The following is a 13,289-nucleotide window of genomic DNA, read 5'->3' on the forward strand; positions in this document are numbered from 1 at the left end:
ATCAGTTATGAGTCCTTCCTGTTTGGGGTCTGGTGAAAGTTGCAGAGGGAGGACTGGGATGTGACGGAGGTTGGGATCGTGTCGTCACCAACAAAGTGCATTATGGGACCATTGTTCGTGCAAATCCAAGTTGAAAAAAAGCAAATACAGAGACTGAAGATGCTTTTGGGTCATCAGAATGGTGAACTGCTGTGGCACAGCCGTGTTTTACAGAGTGGAGGAAGACTTTTGCTCTGGTCATGAAGCCGACGATGTACGGCTTGAAGACATCGTAGGGATTTTGCTACATTACAAATGTGGCAGTTATATGTAGGCTGTAGCTACATGGTGGTATGGCTTGAATCAAACAAAAGCTTTATACTTTCGTGTTTTAAAACTTCTGCAGTCCCGACTTCGTGCTGTCGTTGCACTTCAGTTACACATCTACAGTAATTGTTACATGGTTACAAAATATTAGTATGTAATAATAAGGAAATGTTGTGTTTTATCGAATTGGAAAAAAGACAAAACACATTACAGTACAGCATTGAATATTGAGTAACTACCTGTTGATGTCCATCTTTGTTTAGGTTTTGAGCGAACACCAACATGGTGGCAACTACCCAGAATGCACTGCAATTTTCGACCCTTTGCCAGCTGTCAGAAAAATGCAGTTTACTTGGTGCAACGCCAGTGCTTCCTGTCAAGTTCACACCTTGGAGCTGCTTTGATTCTGAAGGGCGTCAGGTTTTGAAGGTTATTTTAGAAACACCTGAGGACCAGTGCTTTCTTTTTGTTTTTTCCCAGAAAAGCTTGTTTCAAATTTTAAGTCCAGGATGTTTTTAAATAGTTTGAGTGATCAAATTTTCAACACACAAACCTTTGATTTTTTTACTCTGAGCAGAGTTCAGTTTGTCTTAAACATCATGTGCAATCCAACCACAAAGACAGACATAAATCTATTTCTCCTCAAGGAGTAACTGGGTGGTGGTGCCTGCACTGCTGAAGGCTATATGTGAAATGAGTAGGTAGTTGCTGTAAACCAGTAATTTACGTTTTAGCTGAACAGACCGAGTGCACCGTTGTGCCTTGGATGAGCATTTGGAGAACACACACCCATCGCGCACTCACTGATGCACACACTTTCTAGTTCCTGTAACGATTAATAATTCCTTCCCACGCTGCCCAAATGTGAAATTTAATTGTTGAGACAAAGGTGATTAAATAACAGCAACAAAGGTTTCCCGATGACAAACAGAAACAGTCAACCTCTGCTTCAATTAGCCACGAGGGTTGCTTCCACATGATGTCTCTGTGAAACGCTGCAGATGATTTGGGCTGATATCTAAACAAAACAAACAGAAAGTGAGTGAGTTTGTGAAGACCTGCTAAAATGTTCACATCAGGATTTTTGAGAACCTTTCGCCACATGTAGCCACAGATCCTCAGATCATGGGATTTTCCTCTTCTCATGGAGGTCCACTGCAATTATTGTTGGTGGAAAGGATCAGAATGGGAACCACAGCTGCATCCTATGAGCAAGCTCATCCAGCTTTTGAAGTAACTGACTTAAAAAAACAAAAAACAAACAAACAGTTACCTTATAAGGACTTTACTTTAGGCATGTGTTCTTCGTAGTCACGCTCAAGGCCTTTACACACCGGACACAGAAAATATTTTGTGTGTTAAAGAAATGTTGGGGCCTCGACTATTCTCAATTCAGCCGCTCACACCACCTGCATAATTTTGATGTGGTCCCACCTCTACTGAAAGTGAAGAGCTGAAAGTGCCCCACTCACATCCTGAAATGTGTACAAAAGCAGCCGTCATACAGCCTCAACTCTTCAGACCTCCCCGTTGCTGCCTTCTGCTGAGAACTGAACCTCCATTTCTTCCTTTTCTTGTTTTGAAATATCAGGACCAGCTCATAATCACTTGATGTTTACTTCCTTTTTTTTCACAATGCAGAAATGCAATCCTTTCCATGTGTGTATATCTTATACAACATATTATATGTTACAAGTTCGCATATGAAAAAATCTGGAATGTCATGGCGCTTTTTTGCAATCTGCTCGGCTTTTAGATCTGAGTCTTCACAACAAATAAGATTGTTAGCATTGTGTATTAAACACAATGGTGATCTTTACAATCATATTTTATATTATTTCATCAAGACCATCCCTAAAGCTCTGACAAAAATTGCTACTGCCACGAGTCAGTCAGATCCTGTCCTAAAGACTCAATAATACAAAGTGACAGCCTGACTGACAGTGCTCTATGCTACAACTGCGCAACAAAACCTATTCTAGCACACTGACCTTTTCTGTGAACTCACAACTCTCTTCTTTCCCCTTAGAATTGTTCTTTAACCAAGCTGTGATCCACAACAACTCTGTGTGCATGTCAGTCGGTCAAAGAAGCCACAGCCACAGTTATTTTAATCCCAATCTAACTCCCAAACCCAATCCCTACTGTCCCTTTATTGCTTATCCTTCCATCCTGAAACATGAAAAAAACATTAATCCATCTCCCCAGTTTAAGTGCCCACTGCTTGTTAGTTGCTGTTGTCAGGCCCCGTCATAAGTCCATACGCACACATACACAAACCCTGTGAACATCTGTTTCAGAGCTGCTAAGCGGGTCACTGACTTCTACCCTGATGATCTTCGCATGGAGAAAAGAGAGAAAGGCAGGCGAAGAAGAGAGACAAAGCTACACAGACAAATGGGTTAAGAACAAAGACAGGATCACAGAGAGAAAGGGAAAAGAGGTGACAGAAAGTCAGATCTGTGGATTTAGAGGTGCTACCAAAACTTATTACAGTATCTGCAACTGTGTTTTTTCCAAGTACCTTCCTGAAAATCCAAAAACACCATTTCAGAGCAATTTCAGAGCACTGCAGTCTGACACTCTCACTAATTAAAAAGAAATGTGGTATTTTTGAGTAAACACAAAGCGATTCACTCATTATACGTCCCTTTGTAGCTGATGTATGGTTCATAGTAGCCCCTCCTGTTTAGGTAACAGTCTAATGTCTTGATAACTTCACATCACCTAATGGCCCATTTCTTTAAAAGCTTGGTACTTAGTTTGCTGTTGCTTTGCTGTTTTAGAGGGAGTCTGATCGAGGTGTTGAAGTGATCTCGCCGCATTCAGCAAAACGTACAGTTCAAAGCTAGCTAGCTCGCTTGGCTCAAGAGCTGGAGGTGGGGGATACAGACTAACCAAACCATGCAAATCCCATCGAACAAAGTTGTGTCAACAAGTTAGCTGCCTTGCTAATGTTAGCGACATACATTGCAGTATTAATGAATCACATAACTGGGTTTCTCAGTGTTATTTATGCTTATGTTAAATTAATATTAAGTTAGCTGTTGATGCTAAAGCTCTATTTACCATTTTATTGTTGTTTGCTTTTATGTAATTGGAAAACTAATATGATAAGTTATTTTTCGTAGCATTCACGATTTCAGGCATTTATGTAACACGTGTAGAAAAAATGTCTCCTCTGGGCCCTGCAGGCGGTCTATCCTTCAAGCTCAGGTCTGCCACCAGAGCCCTGGGAGCTTGAGGGTCCTGCGCAGTATCTTAGCTGTTCCCAGGACTGTGCTCTTCTGGACAGAGATACCAGATGTTCTTCCTGGGATTTGCTGGAGCCACTCGGCTAGCTTGTTACCTTCACCCTCCACATCTTCTCGAGCTCTTCTCTGAGTCCTTGGTACTTCTCCAGCTTCTCTTGTTCCTTCTTCCTGATGTTGCTGTCATAATATGCCGGCCACTTGGTTATAGCGTTCCATGAATGCCCTGCCTGCTAGCATCTTGCACCCTGCTATTACAGAGGGGCAAAAAAGTATTTAGTCAGCCACCGATTGTGCAAGTTCCCTCACTTAAAATGATGACAGAGGTCAGTAATTTGCACCAGAGGTACACTTCAACTGTGAGAGACAGAATGTGAAAAATAAATCCATGAATCCACATGGTAGGATTTGTAAAGAATTTATTCGTAAATCAGGGTGGAAAATAAGTATTTGGTCAATAACAAAAATACAACTCAATACTTTGTAACATAACCTTTGTTGGCAATAACAGAGGTCAAACGTTTACTATAGGTCTTTACCAGGTTTGCACACACAGTAGCTGGTATTTTGGCCCATTCCTCCATGCAGATCTTCTCGAGAGCAGTGATGTTTTGGGGCTGTCGCCGAGCAACACGGACTTTCAACTCCCGCCACAGATTTTCTATGGGGTTGAGGTCTGGAGACTGGCTAGGCCACTCCAGGACTTTCAAATGCTTCTTACGGAGCCACTCCTTTGTTGCCCGGGCGGTGTGTTTTGGATCATTGTCATGTTGGACGACCCAGCCTCGTTTCATCTTCAAAGTTCTCACTGATGGAAGGAGGTTTTGGCTCAAAATCTCACGATACATGGCCCCATTCATTCTGTCCTTAACACGGATCAGTCGTCCTGTCCCCTTGGCAGAAAAACAGCCCCATAGCATGATGTTTCCACCCCCATGCTTCACAGTAGGTATGGTGTTCTTAGGATGTAACTCAGTATTCTTCTTCCTCCAAACACGACGAGTTGAGTTTATACCAAAAAGTTCTACTTTGGTTTCATCTGACCACATGACATTCTCCCAATCCTCTGCTGTATCATCCATGTGCTCTCTGGCAAACTTCAGACGGGCCTGGAAATGCACTGGCTTCAGCAGCGGAACACGTCTGGCACTGCGGGATTTGATTCCCTGCCGTTGTAGTGTGTTACTGATGGTGACCTTTGTTACTTTGGTCCCAGCTCTCTGCAGGTCATTCACCAGGTCCCCCCGTGTGGTTCTGGGATCTTTGCTCACCGTTCTCATGATCATTTTGACCCCACGGGATGAGATCTTGCATGGAGCCCCAGATCGAGGGAGATTATCAGTGGTCTTGTATGTCTTCCATTTTCTGATGATTGCTCCCACAGTTGATTTTTTCACACCAAGCTGCTTGCCTATTGTAGATTCACTCTTCCCAGTCTGGTGCAGGTCTACAATACTTTTCCTGGTGTCCTTCGAAAGCTCTTTGGTCTTGGCCATGGCGGAGTTTGGAGTCTGACTGTTTGAGGCTGTGGACAGGTGTCTTTTATACAGATGAATGAGTTCAAACAGGTGCCATTCATACAGGTAACGAGTGGGGGACAGAAAAGCTTCTTACAGAAGACGTTACAGGTCTGTGAGAGCCAGAGATTTTCCTTGTTTGAGGTGACCAAATACTTATTTTCCACCCTGATTTACGAATAAATTCTTTACAAATCCTACCATGTGGATTCATGGATTTTTTTTTCACATTCTGTCTCTCACAGTTGAAGTGTACCTCTGGTGCAAATTACTGACCTCTGTCATCATTTTAAGTGGGGGAACTTGCACAATCGGTGGCTGACTAAATACTTTTTTGCCCCACTGTATGTGCTAGATACATTTTATATAGATAGATAGATACAATTATATTACCCAGAAAACCCATCAGAAGTACCTTAGAGCACATCAGTTGATTCTACAAGTAATTTAGTTCTTCTAGTTGTGTAAGCTGCTCCTTAAGGAGGATTGAAGCAGGTTTCATTGCAGGTTTTACAGACCGTTCAGTAAAATCCTCCCACACCAGGCTGAAATTATTTCTCTGGGCGCCCATGTGAAATAAAAAGTATTAAAACTATATTGACTAACTGTGGTCAGGGAGGCACTGCCATTATAAAAGAGGAGGATGGCATTGGCTGGCCAATATCAGGTTTTTAATAAAAGGCTTTTACAGAACATCTGCCCAATTTTAGCAGCAATAAATTGAAAGTAGTGAGGCAGAAAAGTTTGAGATGGAGAGGTGGAAATGGGAAAAGAGAAAGGATGAATGTTTAAAAAAAAAAAAGGCAAGCTAGAGATAAGTCCAAAGTTCAATTTAACATTTCAGAGAGTTGGTCTCTTTCTTGACTGTTTAACTCATTCACTGCCATTGACGTCTATAGCCGTCAATTGCAGTGAATGAGTCAATGGGTTTAACTCATTCACTGCCAATGGCTGGCAGTGAATGAGTTAATATGCTTTTACGATGAGAAAATGCCGCCTTCATATCGCCTGCCAGTAGCTCAGTCATTAGGGAGGAAAAGGGATAGAGAGAGGGAGGGAAAAAAAGCAAGAGGACTGGAGAGAAGACAGACAACAGGGGTGGTACGGTACTTGAATAAAGCACACTAAGCTGGTGCCATGTGAAAAGAGCGACAGATCAAAAAAACTGACAGGCACCATTGATTTTATTTTATTATTCTCCACTCGAGTGTTTTCAGTCTGCCGTCTCCCGTTGCTTCTTCTCAAAGAGCCAAAGAGCAGCAATCTGAGAGGCCACCTGAGATGCTGGGCCGCTTTCTTTTCCTTCCCGTCCTGCTCTTCATGCTTTTATCTCCCTCACAATTTTCTGTAATTTCTGCCCAACAATTTCCTTTTCTTCTATTGGAGCAGCCCTCCTGGTGCTTCTCCCTGTCACTGCAGGGATAAGCGATAGCCTGGCGTGGTCTCACAGCGATTGTTCTCACAAAAGAATTTGAGTCTTATTTTTTGACACCTTTTCTCACTTTTGATGATAACTTTATTTGTGCACTGTGTAGGTGACAAATTAGAAAATGGTAACATAGTAAAAGATTGAAAGATATTTGCATCTTAACTGCTCTCTTTTTATTGTCATCGTTTGGTCCACTCCTGTTCACCAGTTACGTACCCTTGCAGTTTCTAAAGCTTAAATGATACTTTTATATTTTTATTTTTACTGCCATGAATCTGTGTAGAGTCTACAATAAAGCCTTTGCAAGTGGTCAGCACCTTTGCCAGCATTTATGTCAATTCATCATATGGATGCATTTCCAGGGAGGTTCATGTTAGCTTACAGCGTAGACTCCAGCATAAGGTTTCAGAAATATTTTACACAGAAGTATAAATCAATTGTATGTAATGGGCTCATACTTTATTTTGCAAAATGAACATCATGTTGTATTCAACGAGATTTAAAACTAGCAGCCAACCCTATAAATGTATTATATTGATATTACAGCATTTACTGAGCTCACAGATCCAGCGCAGGGCTGTTTTCTCATATAATTCTATACAAATGCACCTCTTTTTGGAACCAGAGGAGTCGTCCCCTACTGTACATTAGAAAGAATGCAGATTGAAGGCACTCCTTTATATCTTTTATATAACAACTTCCACCCTCACGGACTGCCTCAGCAAAAAACCCTAACCAAAAACAATGAAAACACACCTTAACCTCCTGAGACCCAAACTCTTCCACAGCATGCATTTTTAATTTCTCTTTGATATTTGGGCTGATTGGGACCTGATGAATGTAAAAACAAAGAATTACCAGATTTTCTTTTTACCTCATTTTTGTTTCTAAGAAAAATGAGAGCCACATATGAGGATATTCATTTAAAATTTCGATAGAACAGTGGCAGTATAATGTTCTCGTAAGTGGATATCAGGCCCTTGTGAAGTAAAATTGAGTATTTTGGTCTAAATAACCCAAAATGTGATGTCCACATATGTGGAAGCAGGATCCTAAGAGGTTAAGATTCTCAAGCCTGCAAAGAGTGAAGCTGGTGAAGAGTGAACTGTAAGTGTTGGAAGAATAGATTATTTGGAAATAAAATTATTTGTGAACACGTAGGAACAAAAAGATTTCTGATCGACGAGTTATCAGAACTGCTGGGTCATTGTGTCATTGACTGCAACTTGCAAATCTTATTCCCGAAACTTATTTCTGAATTTCACTCTTCCTTTATTGCTTCTGAAATCCTATCTCCGTTATGACATCCAGTCACCACCAGAATTCTTCATGGTTTATCCTTTAAAGGGCAAAATAATTCATGAATACAAATCTTTTTTTGCAGCATCCCTGAAGGCACCAATGAGGAAAATCAATTTTAGACCTCGTTTAAAAAACTTTGAATATATTCAACAGCACACTTATGGTGAACTAAAGCATTCAGCAGAGTTTTGGGCATAATGAAATACCGATACACTGGGATGAGATTTTTGGCAACTTTAAAGCTACTAACTATTAATTTAAAAAAAAAGTTTAAACTTTTTCAAAAGTACCTAATGCTATCAACAGAATGCAAAGTGGTGGTATGATAGATGAAGTAATGTAAGATTAAAGGAATAACTGATCATCCCGAGTATGATTGAACTGGGACCATTTCTTTTGAAAGGCTAAGATCAAAGGTCTTAATGCTAATGGTTGCTATGTAGCAAAAGCGGTAAAGCACTGTCCTCTGATTGTGAACATTTTAATTACATTTTACAAACGGTGATGACATTAAACACCTTTTATAAATGGTTGCAAATGCCTTTGAAGCAAAAGGTAACATTAGCACTTCATTGCTAGCATTAGCTAGCTTGTTTGCTAAAACTAATGAGGGATTGTTCAGATCTTTAGCAACAAAAGTCTGTGCTAAAAGTTTTCTAGTTATTTACTTTGTCTGCTTTTTGAATTGGGGTTCATAAAACTTATAAAACTTATAAACTTATAAAGACTCATAAGACAAACCCCCCCAAACACGTGATGTTATGGGACTAAATCAGACAGAAGCTGGAAAATGCTAAAATATTCATTAAAACATAGGGGGAATGTTGATTTAGTAACAATTCATTAGTATTTCACAAAAATGAACCAAGAAAGAGCTTTTCTTGTGTAAATAATAAATATGATCATTGCCCTTTAAGAATAATTCTCCCATCAACCCCATCCTTCCTTTCCTTAACCTGCTCCATATTGTGCCTTGTCACTGGCTGCCTGGCAGAGGCAGCTGATCAATACAAATCAGTTCGTCAAGTCTCCAAATTCTTGTGCTTCCATCTTAAGAAGCAGTGGGGAAAAATAGACATAAAGAAGCAGAGGCAGAGGACAGGAAGAAGGATTGTTGAAGAAACTGAAAGTTATTGAAAGAAAAAACATTAATGGAGTGGTTAAAAATAAGAATGAGGACTGGTCCTCAGTGTGGAGCTCTTTGCTGCTGCAGAGAGAGTTTTCAGAGCAGGACTAAATGCTGATAATAACCTGCCATCAAACAGGGAACACACACATTACTGAGTAGTCACGGCTATCTGAACACACACACACAATGCAATACAGTATGATCTAAAACCGTTCCTCCTTCATTCAAAATGACTAATGTATAAAACGATAAGAAGAGATTGGGGCATGATGAAGTAACAGCTAAGGTCACATAAGTGCAGCGGGCTAAGGCTTAAAAGGCTTATGTGGCATTCACCTCTCTGAGAGACGGAGAGAAAAACAGACAGATGAAGAGGAGAGTTTAGGGGTAAATCAGGGACGCCTTTTTTGATGGAGCTTTTCACATGATTGAAATAGCTGCTAATCATTCTTCACATATTATTGCAATCGATTCAGAGAACTGCAAACTGTTTGTTTAATCTTTCCTATTTGTTCAATATGTATTCTGTTTATGAACATAATCAATGGATATCTATTTATTCTGTTTGCACCAAGATCGCAGTGTCTCACTCCGGTTGGTGGAAGGGCTCTCTTTTTATGGAAAATTTGCCCATTTGAGATGGGAAAAACTTGTGAAAGCTTATGAAAGAGCTGCAAGGAAGACATACAAAAATGATCCTTTACTTAAAAAATAACGTTTTTCTAAAAATGTGCTGGCTTAGCATGAGACTCACAATCATCCTAGCCCTAACCACAGACACTTATATGTCAAGAGGTTAATGCTGCAATTAATAGTGAAGCTAAAGATTTCAAGGATGCTATAAATTACAGTCGAATGATATTCCATTTACTGTCATGGAAACTCACAAAAGCAGTAAATCCCCACTGTGAATTCGAAAGGTCAAACTGAAAACCTCTACTCAGTGACTGATCGTGAATTATGATTTTTTTATAGTTGCTTTGCTTTTATGACCAAGAAGACAGAAAAAGAATGAATGTGATTAATGGTTTCAAATGTTTTTGTTACTGGTTTTTGATATGGTCCATTAAGCAATTCTCAAATTTAACTTGATATTTAGTGTTTCTTAGTTTTAGACCAGCGGTCAGTCTAATATTTTTTCCTTGTTTAGTTGAGTAAGAAGATCCCCAGTTATAAGCAGTCTTCTGTTTGGTACAGTCCCACTCTCCATCGGATTCACCCACAAAACAAAAACTATTCACGAGTAAGGAGCACTGTGAAGAGACCAAGACTCCAAACTCCTTGCATCCCAAATGGATCTTCAAGATCTTCAGAGTGAACTGGGATTGGTCCAGTGCATGGAAACAGGGTCTACTCTGTTATGCCAAAACTCTTAATGTAACACAATAACTCGTTCAAGAATTGTGCATTACTGACTTTTTGAAAATTGCATCTTTTTACAGGGAATTTTTGCCAGTTAAAAATCTAATTTAGATGAAAAAACTGGTGTTGGCCAGAGGGGCCGGTGGCGCGATATGGCAGCCTCGCTTCTGTCAGTCTGCCCCAGGGCAGCTGTGGCTACAACTGTAGCTTGCCTCCACCAGTGTGTAAATGTGAGAGTGAATGAATAGTGGAATTGTAAAGCGCTTTGAGGTTCTCGAAAAGCGCTATATAAATGCAATCCATTATTATTATTATTATAAATAAAGAAATTATGGCACAGCCTCCACCACAAGCTGCTGGATCTGTAGACACAGGCAGCTGCCGGGAACAGTTAATGGTCTTGTCAAAGGTTCCCTTCTGGAAATCTTGTTATGACTTTGACATTTTTCAGATATAGTCTTGATGACCAAAGGTCCTTTTTCCATTGTCTCGGCTCCATCTGAACTAAACGGCAAGTAAGTTTGGGGTTTTGAGAAGGATGAATGAGCACTGCTTTAATTCAAATGGTTCCTATTGGGGAAAACCTTGTAGTGTGAATATATGGAAAAATAATCATTTTAACTGGATTCTCTTCTCTTAAAGGTCAACATCTTAATAAATTGAAGTCTAATTAATCATCCAACCCCAGTGCACCGAAATGTAAGAATCTATTGCCAACATCCCAGTGCTAAAACAGCTAAAAGTGGTTTCGACGTCTAAAGACCAGTCTACACACCATTAAGGCAAGTGGTATTAATGCTGCGATACCTCCAGCATTCCTTCGTCATCGGCCCAATTGTAGACCTCTTTTCAAAAACTCAGACCTCCATCTGAGAGGAGGCTGACCTCATTTATAACACATCCATCAGAGGGCAATGCTATTTCCATCTAGGTCACAAAGACAGGAAATAATGTTCTGCATCCAGGAGTACAAATCTCAATTTCATGACTGAAAGCATTCAGCAGTCCCCCTCCCCCACAACTTATCTATTTCCTTGGGTCGCCAACAGATCGGCAGAATACAGATTGGCTCTCTGTTAGGGAATCTGATGATGACCCTAAAACTTAACTCTATGCTAGCAGACACAAAATAATCATTCCAACTGAGACAAATCAAACTCTGGAAAGCAGTGATAGTGGTTTGTAAGGAGTTACAGGAAACTCCATAAACGATCTGTATCCAGCTGTGAACACTTTGTTTAATGGGAACAGGAATGGTTCAAAATGAAATTACTGTCCATACCACCAACTGCTCCAGTTTTTGACTGACTTGTGGGAAAAAGGTTTACCTTCATGACTTAAATACCTTTACCTCTTTGTGCTTGAAGTCATCATCAGCAACACCATCAACCCTATCCCCAAACTCCAATCCCAAACCTAATCCTTTGTTTTAGGGGTAAGTAAAAGTACTTTGATTTGAAAAACATCAAAATCAGATTTTTATGAGTGCCAGTAAGAATTTTCACTACTTTCTCCTGACTGCCAAGACCCAAGAGAAACAGTTTTTAAAAACAACAAAATTACATATTCTGGTAGCACAGGGTTAGTGCAGGGTCACCATAAATGATAATTTAGACCTCAGAGGGTTCGTGTATGATACAAAAAAAAAGAAAAAAAAGATGCACATGCCCAAATATATCAGCACTCAGGAATGTACGGATATTCTTTACTTTTTGCTCATAGGAAAGATATATGAGCCAGCCAGTCCCACGTGACAAGAAAGAAAGAAGATATTCATTTATATAATATTTATGTAATATTTTTCAAGAAGCCGGACTGGTGGAAAGCCTACTCACGGCAGTTCCTTATAAAATATTGACACTGGGAAGCTCATCTTCACAGTCACTAAGGCAAAATTCACCATGTAGCCAGCATGCATTTGTTAACTACTTCATTCTGCTCCCCTCATACATGCATGGGGCAGAATTGCAGAGAGATTCTGCCTTGAGCGACTGCAAACGCACACAACCGCTGCGTCCGAGGCAAAAGCAATTGTGTGCTGTAGCTACACACTTTTTGTTATGAATTTTTAGGTTGAAACAGAATCTGAACAGTACCTTTGGTAATGCACTTCGTGCTGTTTACACTAACCGTTTCATGCATGGAAACAGAGTAGGGAGAGTGTTCACAAACGGGAAGGTGCGGGCAGCTATTACAGCCTTATTTTTTGATTTCATTGCAGCTAATGGCGAAAACCCATCAGTGCACCGTAAACATGTTCAGACAGAAAACGAAGCATTTGGCTGAGTGCACGAACACTCTGAGCTGTTGCTTTGAGGAAGACTTGTGTGCTAGCCAGCATACGGCTCAGGTCAGCTCTGCATCTGTCTGCACATTCACAGCACGGGAGGGTGTTCTAGCTAGCTTCCCAACTGAAGCGCACCATGTGCTTGTGTGGGAAGGGCCAGGTTTGAGGAGACTGCGAGCAGGGTGTCGGCACAGTTGGCGCATCAAAGGGAGCCGAGCTTTTTCCTTTCGATGATTAGACCATATGTGAGACCGAGAGACATCATGACTGAAGAATGTTTGCAAGGTTAGGTTTCACTCTGTAAAGGTAGCAGATTAAGAGGAGGAAAAGAAAGCAAAAGAGGAGCAATAAAAAAAGACTACACAAAACAAGTGGAACACTGATGGATAATTAATGTGACTTTTTCCTCTTCCTTCCTCCCTCCCTCCCTCCTCTCGCCGTCTGTTTTCGTATCTGCTCTATGCACCGCTCTGACCTTTAGCGAGTGTGTAATTCTAGCACAGGGCCTGAGCATAATAATATATGAAAATCCATAGGGTCTGCTGCTCATTGTGCAAACCCAAGACAGGAGACAGGCTGCTGACAGGCTGAACCATGGCCCTCTACTAAGACAGCCTATTATATCACCAGGAATCGAGCTCCCATGGGGGAGAAGGGGTGAGGGTTGGTGATACAGCCGCAAGTTTGCTCATCTTCCTCCTGGAGA

At 40.7% G+C, this 13,289-nt stretch overlaps 1 protein-coding gene across 2 annotated transcripts in view; it reads right to left on the reverse strand.

The window, feature by feature from the left end:
* LOC309698898 (hippocalcin-like protein 1) overlaps positions 1–13,289 on the reverse strand; it is a 53,116-nt gene that overhangs the window by 19,903 nt on the left and 19,924 nt on the right. The window contains exons 2-3 of one of the 2 annotated variants that reach the window (XM_082521648.1): positions 1,399–1,547; positions 1,249–1,324 (exon numbers count right to left, since the gene is read on the reverse strand). The exons of the other annotated variant lie outside the window; for it this stretch is intronic. The gene's annotated coding sequence lies outside the window, so the exon portion shown is untranslated. The remainder of the gene's footprint in view (positions 1–1,248; positions 1,325–1,398; positions 1,548–13,289) is intronic. 2 annotated transcript variants of the gene reach the window in all.

Source organism: Aulonocara stuartgranti (genome assembly GCF_965226115.1).
Source record: "Aulonocara stuartgranti genome assembly, chromosome: 22".
Classification (NCBI taxonomy): domain Eukaryota; kingdom Metazoa; phylum Chordata; class Actinopteri; order Cichliformes; family Cichlidae; genus Aulonocara; species Aulonocara stuartgranti.